Here is a 10,572-nt window from a genome sequence, read left to right on the forward strand (position 1 = left end):
AGAACTCTAGTACCTTTTACTTCGCATGACTTTAGTAATATTTGAGAAATAAAGACAGGTTTAAAGTTTATTGGTAAAATAAAGACATTAGCTCTAAATTAGGCAGGTCAGATATTAGGTTTGTAAAATGCTTTAAAGTAATACACTGCTTTTTTTGACTTTTAAAATTTGCTCAACTTACCTGCTTTGGAGTCACTAGATTCTCGGTAAGGTCTGGGAACATGTGGAGTTAGCCATGCTCCCTGGCTATGCTTTAAAAAGTCAGACTTTACATGCACTTGTGTCTGGTGTCCTAGGCTTCATACTTAGTACAAAATTAAAATCACTTACCTGCCAGGTGTTTCACCAAAAAAAAAATTTCTAAGAGCTAACATAGTAACATGTAATTGAAACTAATGAAAAAGTTTTACATGGAAGCTTTGTGGAAAAAATGAAATGTGCTTTCAGTAAAACATTATAAGACATTAGAATGTAAATTTTGCTTAGTACAGAAGGTTAAAAAGTGTTTTGACTTAAATAGAATGAAGCTAAAGGTTTGAGCAAGTTGTGGAAGGTTTGTGAACTAGTCATCTTGTAAAAGAAACACCGTGTGAACACACTGGCTAAATTTAAAGGAGTACTGTTCAGTTTTTCCATAAATTGAACATTGGAATAAAAACACAACAGGGTTTTCTTAGAGCACTAATTTTGCTTTAATACAAATTTGTAAAAGGTTATCAAAAGCATATAAGAATTGCAACTTATAGTCAAACTGATGAAGACTGGATGAATTCATCTTTAAGGTTTTATTAAAAATTTGAGTTGACATTAACAGTACACTAATGCAAGAGTGAAATTTGGCTTTCTTTCTTGAATATGATTTTAACATAATATTAAAGAATAAAAAAGATTTCTGTCTCTCCTCAAATAAATTACAGGAAAAAGAAGGGAAAGACACACATTGCTTGAAAAGCTGAGTCTTCTATCAAGGAGTAAAGGCTTTTGCCTTTAAACATTTTTTGAGTTACCATTTTGGCTAAATGAATGACTTACTGTGACCTGGCATTCCATTTTATATCAAGTGTTTTAGGCCTTTAGTATACTTATATGAATATTAATATATTTGATACACTTCCCCAAATCCAATTTTATCTTCAAAATTAAGTCTTTTTGACTTCTTAATTTGGAATGCACAAGAGGGCACTGAAAAATCCAAAAGAGAAGTATATGGAATTATTTGACATGTTGTTACATAAGGAGCACTGTCAAAATAAGAAATATTTTACCTTTTTCAGATTATATTGTAATCAATGTTCATATACGTTTGAAAATTGTATGAAATTCCTAAAATTGTAATACGTCAAAATATATGCTATCAATTATATTGTTTCCATGATAAATTGTAGACCACAGAAATGAACAAATTTTCTTGTCAATCATGTAACTATAACTATTTAACATCATTTCCACATTTAACTGCTTAATACTGATGCAGTTTCTGAAAACTTCACAAGCACAAAATGTCCTAGAATATGGTGTCTTTTAGAAGGTTCCTGAAATAATGGAAAGACCATGAAAAAGAGCTCTTGAATACAGATTTCTGGAAACTTTAGAATCACATCCTTTGTCAAATAATCCCAAATAGTTTAAGGACTGTGTAAGATTTCCTGGAATTTTAATGAAAAGACTTACTTGTTTTTAAAACTCCTACCCAAGTAGAAGAAAACTTAATTGAATACCAAGAAAACATTTTGTCAGACTGTCATTCTAAATCAGCCAATACTGAAACTGTTTATATATGCAATTTGAATGAATTCCATGGTATAAGTCAAGCTACAACCTATGGCAACCCATCAGTTACAACTACTATGAACTTAAATTGGAGAAACAGCTGGTATTTAAAGGGATATAAGTTCAATGTTAAGCATGGACTCATGGAGAGCCAAGACCGCTGCCTTGTCCTTCCTGGGTCCGTACTCAAAGTTCTTCTTAAAGGAGAACTACAAACCATTGCTCAAAGAAATAAGAGAGGTCACAAACACATTTTAAAAATCCATGCTCATGGATACAAAAAAATCAGCATTATAAAAATAGCCCCATGGTTCAAACTAATTCATAGATTCAATGCCATTCCCATCAAGCTACCAGTGACTTTCTTCACAGAATTGCCAAAAACTGCCTTTAATTTCATATGGGATGAAAAAAGAGCCCGCATAGCAAAGCAAACAGGACATCACTGGAGACATCATGCTACCTGACTTCAAACTATACTACCAAACTACAGTAACCAAAACAGCATGGTACTGGAACCAACACAGATATATAGAGCAATGGAATGGGACAGAGCCCTCAAAAATAATGCCACACATCTACAACCATCTGAACTTTGACAAACTAGACCAAAAAATCAATCGGGAATGGATTATCTATTTAATAAAAGGTGTTGGGAAAACTGGGTAGCCATATGCAGAAAACTGAAACTGGACCCCTTAATTACACCTTATACAAAAATTAACACAAGATGGATAAAAGACTAAAAGTGAAGACCTAAAATTATAAAAACCCTAGAAAAAAACCTAGGCAATACCATTCAGAACATAGGCATAGGCAAAGACTTCATGACTAAAACACCAAAAGCAATGGCAACAAATGTCAAAATTGACAAATGAGATCTAATTAAACTAAAAAGCTTCTGCACAGAAAACTAAAATGAAACAAAACACAACTATCATCAAAGTGAATGGGCAACCCACAGAGTGGGAGAAAATTTTTGCAATCTATCCATCTGACAAAGGACTAATATGCAGAATCTATACAGAACTTAAGTTTACCAGAAAAAAAACCAACTCCAGGAAAAAGTAGGCAAAGAATATAAACAGACACTCCTCTAAAGAAGACATTTATGAAGCCAACAAACACATAATGAAAAGTTCATCATCACTTGTCATTTCAGAAAAACAATAATTTAAAACGTCAGAAAACAACAGATGCTGGAGAGGATGTAGAGATATAGGAACTCATTTACACTGTTGGTGGGAGTGTAAATTAGTTCAACCATTGTGGAAGACAGTGTGGTGATTCCTCAACAATCTAGAAATAGAAATGCCATTGGACCCAGCAATCCCATTACTGGGTATATAACCACAGGATTATAAATCATTCTACCACAAAGACATATGCACATGTATGTTTACTGTGGCACTGTTCACAACAGCAAAAACTTGGAACCAACCCAAATGTCCATCAATAATAAACTGGATAAAGAAAATGTGGCACATATACACCATGAAATATTATAGAGCCATGAAAAAAGATGAGTTTGTGTCCTTCTCAGGGACATGGATGAAGCTAGAAACCATCATTCTCAGCAAACTGACACAAGAACAGAAAACCAAACACCACATGTTCTCACTCATAAGTGGGAGTTGAACAGTGAGAGTACATAGACACAGGGAGGAAAATATCACACACCAGGGCCTGTTGTGGTTGGGCCTAGTGGAGGAATAGCATTAGGAGAAATACCTAAGGTAGATCATGGGTTGATGGGTGCAAGAAGCCCCAACGGTATGTGTATACCTATGTAACAAACATGCACATGTACCACAGAATTTAAAGCATAATAAGAATAAGAATAAGAAATCTGCTTTTTTTTTTTTTTCTCGTGATCCACCCGCCTCGGCCTCCCAAAGTGCTGGGGTTACAGGCTTGAGCCACCACGCCCAGCTACTTTGTGTGTTTTTTTTTTTTTAAGAAAAAGCATAAAGAAGAGGAAGAAAGAGAAAGAGGAAGAGGGAGAGAGGATGGGGGTATTGCTTTATTGCCCAGGCTAGAATGCAATCTAAATATGGGTATGCCTACAATTGTCCTATAATGGAGACATAAAAGAAAATGAGGGAACAGAATAACAAACAAGGAGCCAACCAACATTTCGTTTAAACTTGTAAGTTGATATGATGTGGTACTGATAATAGTGTATATTTTCTGCATTTAAAGTGAAGAGTTCTATAAATGTTAATTATGCTTACGTGTTCCAGATCTGAGTTCAAGTCCTGGATATCGTTAATTTTCTGTCTCATTGATCTGTCTAATAATAATGTTGAAGTCTCCCACTATTATTGTGTGGGAGTCTAAGTCTCTTTATTAGTCTTGTATGTCTGGGTATTCCTGTATTGGGTGCATATATATTTAGGATCTTTAGCTCTTCTTGTTGTTGCATTGATCCTTTTATCATTGTATAATGTCCTTCTTTGCTTCTTTTGATCTTTGTTGCTTTAACGACTATTTTGTCAGAGGCAAAAATTTTAACTTCTGCTTTTTATTTATTTATTTTTGCTCTCTGTTTGGTTGGTAAATCTTTCTCCATCCCTTGTTTTGAGTCTTTGTGTATCCTTGAATGTGAGATGGGTCTGGATGCAGCATACTGATGGGTTTTAGTTTTCTATTCAAATTGGCTGTCTGTCTTTGGATTGAGGGATTTAGTCGATTTAAATTTAGAATTAATAATGACATATGTGAGTTTAACACTGTCATTTAATATTAGCTGGCTATTTTGCCCATTAGTTGATGTAAATTCTTCATTTTATTGATGCTCTTTTTAGTATTTTTTAGAAAGGCTGATACTGTTTGTTCCTTTCTATGTGTAGTGGTTCTTTCAGAAGCTCTTGTAAAGCAGGTCTAGTGGTGATGAAATCTCTGAGTGCCTTGTTTATTCAGAAAAAAACTTTATTTTTCCTTCACTTATGAAGCTTAGGTTGGCTGGATGTGAAATTCTTGGTTGAAAGTTCTTTTCTTTAAGGATGTTGAATATTGGTCCCCACTCTCTTCCGGCTTATAGGGTTTCTGCTGAGAGATCTGCTGTAAGTCTGATAGGCTTCCCTTTGTGGGTAACCTGACCTTTCTCTCTGGCTGCCCTTAGTATTTTCTCCTTCATTTCAACCCTGGTGAATCTGACGATTATGTGCCTTGGAGTTGCTCTTCTCGAGGAATATCTTTGTGGTGTTCTCTGTATTACCTGGAGTTGAATATTATGCTGCCTTACTAGGATGGAAAAATTTTCCTGAATAATATCCTGAAGCATATTTTCCAGCTTGGATTCATTCTCTTCGTCACATTCAGGTACACCTATCAAGCGTAGATTAGGTCTTTTCACGTAGTCCCATAATTCTTGAAGACTTTGCTCGTTCAACTTTATCCTTTTTACTCTAATCTTGTCTTCTTGTTTTATTTCATTGAGTTGGTCTTCGACCTCTGATATCCTTTCTTCTGCTTGATCAATTCGGCTGTTAAAACTTGTGCATACTTCACGTAGTTCTCATATTGTGTTTTTCAGCTCCATCAATTCACTTATATTCCTCTCTAAATTGTGTATTGTTGTTAAGATTTCATCAAACCTTTTTTTAAAGTTCTTTGTTTCTTTAGATTGAGTTAGAACAAGTTCTTTTAATTCACAGAAGTTTCTCATTATCCACATTTTGAAGCCTGCTTCTGTAATTGGAACACACTCGTTCCCCATCAAGACTTGTTCCGTTGCTGATGAGGAACTGTGATCCCCTGCTGAGGGAGAGGCATTCTGATCTTGGGTATTCTCAGCCTTTTTTGGCTGTTTTCTTCCCTTTGATATAAATTTATCCATCTGTGGTCTTTGTATTTACCGTCTTTGTAATTGGGTTTCTGAGTGGATGTCCAACTTACTGATTCTCAGTGCCAAAATCTGAGCAACCCACTGCACTGACTAAATCAGCAGTGTTAAGATTGATGGTGCTTTTCTGACCCTGCACCAAGAACCGACGCTCAGAGGCACCGGCAAAACCGCCTCGCCGGTCACAAGAGTCGCAATAGCGACCCGTGGGGCTCCTCCACTGGGAATCTCCTGGTGCGTGAGCAACAAGAATTCATGTGACGGTGTGGTGTCCTCCCGTTCTTTGTGCTTTCACTGGGAGCTACAATCCCGAGCTGCTAGTGATCAGCCATCTTGGATCTCTTGTCCCCAATCTGCTTTTAATTATGAAGCTCTTAAAGGAAATCCTTTTGAATCTCTTACTACGACATCATAGCTGGGAAAAACTGCTGATATTTTAAAAGTAACAAATACCAAACCAGAAAGAACTAGACTTAGGAACCAAACTCAGGTTGCTGTAGGGAACAGGGCAGAATCTTAGGATTGGAAGGTCACCAGTGCTCCTTCAGTCTGGCCTTGGCTGGTAAAAGATGGCCTAATGTGACAGAAAATTTTTTTAACTAGGTTAAAAAAAAGAAGAAATTTCTGCGAATTAGAAAATATGTACTTGGCAGCTACAAGAGTTTTAGCCAATTCAGATGACTTGCTTCCTAAAATTTGAATATTCCCTTGGATTTGACCAAGTCAGAAAGATATAGTCATAATTGATGAAAGAAAAGTGAAATAACAACAAAATCCCAAACATAAATAAATAAGAAAATAAAAAATGTACAATAAATATGATTACTGAGTATCATAATGTTAAGGAGAAATTAAAACTAAGTGGTTGGTAATCTTAACTTTTAGTCATTAAGGAAAAATTTTAAGACAAATCTCTAATTTAGCCACTTACTTGGAAATAAAGCTCAGGCTGATGACTGTTCTCTACCATCTTAGAAGTAGGAAAAAATTCACACTCACCTTTCCTGCCAGAAGCAAGCTGAAACTCAAGAAAGGAAGTGCCTGCTCTCCACCATTACGGAAGCAGAACAACTTGTCTTCCTTACCAGAAATGAGAAAAACTTCATAAAAAGAGCTGTAAAGCAAAATCAGCCTTAGCTCTGAACCAAATTTTGGGAGATCTGGGACGCTCCGGAGGGCAGAAGCTCCCAAACCTCAGCAAATCATCTATCCTATTCGTTTGAACAATAAGGATAGCCCAGGTTGGTATCAAGCAATAATGATATTTATTAAAGGTCAGGGCCACATTGGTAATGTCCTTCTCTATTTTTTTTTTTTTTTTCTTCTGAGGTAGAGTCTCGCTCTGTTGCCAGGCACCAGACTGGAGTGCAGTGGTGCAATCTCAACTCACTGCAACCTCTGTGTCCTGGGTTCAAGCAATTCTCCTGCCTCAGCCTCCTAGGTAGCTGGGACTACAGTCTCATGTCACCACGCTCAGTTAATTTATTTTTTTATTTTTTTATTTTATTTTTATTTTTATTTTTATTTTTAGTAGAGATGGGGTTTCACCATGTTGGCCAGGATTGGCTTGTACTCTTGACCTCATGATCCGCCCGCCTCGGCCTCCCGAAGTGCTGGAATTACAGGCTTGAGCCACTGTTCCGGGCCCATGTCCTTCTCTTTTTATCTGTATTCGTATAGCCTGTTTTGTCAGAAACCAGGATTGCAACACCTGCTTTTTTCTGTTTCCCATTTACTTGAAGGATTTTTCTCCATTCATTTTGAGCCTATGTGTGGGAGTTCATGTGAGATGGGTCTCTTAAAGACAGCATACTCAAATGAGTCTTGGCTCTTTATCTATCTTGCTGCCCTATATCTTTCAATTGGAGCATTTAGCCCATTTACATTTAAAGTTAGCAATGATATGTAAGGATTTGATCCTGTCATCACGCTCCTAATTGATAACTTCACAGACTTGAATACGTGGTTGGTTTTTTAGCATCACTGGTCTGTGTAATTCAGTACATTTTTGTAGTGGCTGATGATGATCTTTTCTTTCCATATTAAATTCTACTTTCAGGAGCTCTTGTAAGGTAGATCTGATGGTAATGAATTCCCTCAGCATTTGCTTGAATGAAAATGATCTTATTTCTCCTTCACTTATGACACTTAGTTTTGCTGGACTTGAAGTTCCAGGTTGAAATTTTTTTCTTTAAGTAGTTGAATATCTCTTCTGGCTTGTGGGATTTCAGCTGAGTGGTTCACTGTTTGTCTGAAGGGATTCCTTTTGTAGGTGACTTTGTCTTTCTCCCTAGCTGCCTTTGACAATTTTTATTTCATTTTGATCTTGGAGAACCTGATGATTATGTATCTTAGAGATGTTCTTCTTGTGGCATATATGAGGTTCTCTGGATTTCCTGAATTCAATGTTGTTCTGTCTGGCTAAGTTGGGGAAATTCTGATGAATGATATTCTGAAATATGTTTTCCAATTTGGTTACATTTTTGTCATCTCTTTCAGGTACATTAATAAGGCATACATTTCACCTTTTTACACAATCCTTTATTTCTCAAAGGTTTTGTTCATTCCTTTTCATTCTTTTCCCCCATTCTTGCCTCTTTTCTTTCAGAAAGCGTTTTCAAGCTCTGAGACTCTTACATTTGCTTGATCTATTCTACTAGGTGGTCTTGCACACGAGATGGTGCTGGTCTGACCTCAGCACTCCTTAGTCTGCTTGCCTCTCCCAGGACCCCAGCCTGGCCATACCTGCTTACAGGGCACCCTTGGGTGCCCACACACATTACAAAAATTTTTATAAGGCAATCACACACAATTACCATGTGGCTGCATTATAAAATTCATGTAGTGTGCTTTTCAGCTCTATCACATCAGTTTATTCTTTTTTTAAAAGCTGTACTTCAGGTTATAGGGTACACATGCAGATCATGCAGAATTGTTGCATAGGTACACACATGGCAATGTGGTTTCCTGCCTCCATCCCGTCACATACATCTGGCATTTCTCTTCAGGTAATCCCTCCCTGACCTCCCCAACCCCTGGTGTCCCCGTTGGCCACCCCCAAAAAGACCCCAGTGTGTGATGCTCCCCTCCCTGTGTCCATGTGTTCTCATTATTCATCACCTGCCTATGAGTGAGAACATGCAGTGTTGGATTTTCTGTTCTTCTGTCAGTTTGCTGAGAATGATGGTTTCCAGACTGATTCATGTCCCTACAAAGGACAAAAACTCATCGTTTTTTGTGGCTGCATAATATTCCGTGGTGTATGTGTGTCACATTTTCCTTGTCCAGTCTACCATCTCTGGAAATTTGGGCTGTTTTCAGTTCTTTACCATTGTAAACAGTGCCACTGTGACCATATGTGTGCATGTTTCTTTATAATAGAATGATTTATAATCCTTTGGGTATATACCCAGTAATGCTATTGCTGGGTCAAATGGAATTACAATTTCCAGGCCCTTGAGCAAGTGTCACACTGCCTCCCACAATGGTTCAACTAGTTTGTACTTCTAGCAACAGTGTAAAAGTGTTCCTATTTCTCCACATGCTCTCTGGTATCTGTTGTCTCCAGATTTTTTAATGGTCACCATTCTAACTGGCATGAGGTGATATCTCAATGTGGTTTTGATTTCTCTAATAACCAGTGATGATGAGTATTTTTTCACATGTTTATTGGCCTCATATATATCTTCTTTTCAAAAGTGTCTGTTCATATCCTTTGTCCACTTTTGAACGGGTTTGCTTGTTTTTTTCCTTGTAATTCTGCTTTATTTCTTTGTAGATTATGGATATCAGCCATTTGTCAGACGGGTAGATTGCAATAATTGTTTCTCATTCTGCTGGTTGCTGGCTCACTCTAATGATGGTTTCTTTTGCTGTACATAAGCTCTGGAGTTTAATAAGGTCCCATTTGTCTATTTTCCTTTTTGTTGCCAATGCTTTTGGTGTTTTAGTCATGAAGTACTTGCCTACACCTATGTCCTGAATGGCTTTGCCTATTTTTTTTCTAGATTTTTTTATGGCATTAGGTCTTATGTCTAGATCTTTAATCCATCTGGAGGTAATTCTACTGTAAGGTGTCAGGAAGAGGTCCAGTTTCTGCTTTCTGGACACTGGTAGCCTGTTTTCCCAACAATTATTAAACAAGAAATCCTTTTCCCATTGCTTGTCTTTCTCAGGATTGTCAAAGATGAGATGGTTGTAGATGTGTGCCATTGCCACCAGGACCTCTGTTCTGTTCCATTGGTCTATTTCTCTGTTTTAGTACCAGTACCATGCTGTTTTGATTACTGTAGCTTTGTATTATAGTTTGAAATCGGGTAGCATGATGCCTCTGGCTTTGTTCTTTTTGCTTAGCATTGTCTTGGATATCCACACTCTCTTTTGCTTCCATATGAAGTTTAAGGTGGGTTTTTCCAGTTCTGTGAATAAGGTCATTGGTAGCTTGATGGGGACAGCATTGAATCTATAAATTACTTTGGGTAGTATGGTCATTTTCACGATATTGATTTTTTCTACAAATATGCAATGCTTCCTGAATTTTTAGTTCCTCCTTGAGCAAGGGCCATGCTAATCTTCTCTGAATCATTCCAATTTTAATATATGTGCTGCCAAAGTGAGCACCAGTAATGTTGTTTATACTGGATATATTGCCTGTTAGCTCCTGTGATGTTTTACAATTATTTTTGGCCTCCTTGCATTGGATGTTGACATACTTCTTTCACTTAGTGAACTTTGTTTCTACCCACATTCTGAATGCTACTTGTATCATTGCAGACATGTCAGCCTCTGGCCAGTTCTGAAAACTTGAACAGGCTGAACAGTTGATGTAATCATCTGGAGGAAAGAAGGCATGCTGACTTTTTGAGTTTCAGTGTTCTTGCACTGATTCTTCCTCATCTTTATGAGCTTATTCACCTTCAACCTTTGAAGTTGCTAACCTTTGCACAGGGTATTTT

The 10,572-nt window shown here is 37.1% G+C and overlaps 1 non-coding gene across 1 annotated transcript; it reads right to left on the reverse strand.

Annotated features, from left to right (window-relative positions):
• Positions 1-10,130: 10,130 nt before the first annotated feature.
• On the reverse strand, positions 10,131-10,237 carry LOC141583123 (U6 spliceosomal RNA). The gene has a single exon (XR_012515864.1). It is a non-coding gene; the product is annotated as a U6 spliceosomal RNA (small nuclear RNA).
• Positions 10,238-10,572: the final 335 nt, after the last annotated feature.

This window comes from Saimiri boliviensis, assembly GCF_048565385.1.
Source record: "Saimiri boliviensis isolate mSaiBol1 chromosome 3 unlocalized genomic scaffold, mSaiBol1.pri SUPER_3_unloc_3, whole genome shotgun sequence".
Classification (NCBI taxonomy): Eukaryota; Metazoa; Chordata; class Mammalia; order Primates; family Cebidae; genus Saimiri; species Saimiri boliviensis.